Raw genomic sequence first — 1,274 nt, forward strand, 5'->3', positions numbered from 1 at the left:
TAGAGGGTTATAAAATCACGAGGGGGACATGGGTAGGGTAAATAGACAAGGTCTTTTCCCCCTGGGGTGGGGGAGCCCAGAACTAGAGGGTTATAAAATCACGAGGGGGACATGGGTAGGGTAAATAGACAAGGTCTTTTCCCCCTGGGGTGGGGGAGCCCAGAACTAGAGGGTTATAAAATCACGAGGGGGACATGGATAGGGTAAATAGACAAGGTCTTTTCCCCCTGGGGTGGGGGGAGCCCAGAACTAGAGCTCCTAACTCCTAGACTCAACGTTCCTGCTTTCTCCCAGTAACCCTTGATGTTGAAGAGTCTCTCTCTCTCTCTATCTCCTCCTTAAATATACTCAATGACCTGGCCCCCACAGATCCCCCACTCTTGGCTGGGGATGTTTGTCCCCTTTACTCTGTTATTGTCCTCTTGGGTCTGAGTCATACCCCATGGAGACACCTTCCCAACCTCCTCTCTGTCCAGTATTCCCTAAGTTTCAATCAGACTTTGCGCCCCTTTTCCCCACGACCCTTCCGGACCTCCTCAAGCGTTCCCGGTATCTTTAAGCCTTTGGTCCCTGGGACCACTCCCGTGGACCTGCTCCAGGGTCAGTCCATCCTCACTAAGATGTGTGGCCCAGGTCTGCACACGACGCTCCCAACGTGGTCTGGGCCTAGCCGAGCCTCAGATATACATTCCTGCTCTTAGGCGGAAGCCCTCTCATGATTGGTTGCATTTGCCCTCCCCGGGTGTACTGACTCAACCTGCAAGTTTGTACCCGGACCAGGAACGCGCGAGTCTCTTTGCGCTTCAGCCTTCTCAAGTCCTCTCCCCATTTAGAAAACGGCCCACGGCCTCCGTTGGTCCGACCATCTTTGGCTCTCCTTGGTCCAACCTGCTCGTTGCTTAGACTCACAGAGATGGACAGCCCGGAAACAGGCCCTTCGGTCCAACCCTGTCCATGCTGACCCAGATATCCCACCCCAATCTAGTCCCACCTGCCAGCACCCGGCCCATATCCCTCCAAACCCTTCCTGTCCACGTCCTCATCCAGGAGGGATTGAGTATAGAAGCAAAGAGGTTCTCCTGCAGCTGTACAGGGCCCTGGTGAGACCACACCTGGAGTACTGTGTGCAGTTCTGGTCTCCGCCCTGGGGGAAAGACATTCTGGCTATTGAGGGAGTGCAGCGTAGGTTCACGAGGTCAATTCCTGGAATGGCGGGATTACCTTACACTGAAAGACTGAAGCGACTGGGCTTGTATAACCTTGAGTTTAGAAGA

The 1,274-nt window shown here is 54.2% G+C and overlaps 1 protein-coding gene across 5 annotated transcripts in view; it reads right to left on the reverse strand.

The window, feature by feature from the left end:
- LOC122547325 (sulfotransferase 1C2-like) overlaps positions 1–1,274 on the reverse strand; it is an 11,483-nt gene that overhangs the window by 7,031 nt on the left and 3,178 nt on the right. The gene's annotated exons all lie outside the window — the stretch shown is intronic.

This window comes from Chiloscyllium plagiosum, unplaced genomic scaffold (assembly GCF_004010195.1).
Source record: "Chiloscyllium plagiosum isolate BGI_BamShark_2017 unplaced genomic scaffold, ASM401019v2 scaf_6578, whole genome shotgun sequence".
Classification (NCBI taxonomy): Eukaryota; Metazoa; Chordata; class Chondrichthyes; order Orectolobiformes; family Hemiscylliidae; genus Chiloscyllium; species Chiloscyllium plagiosum.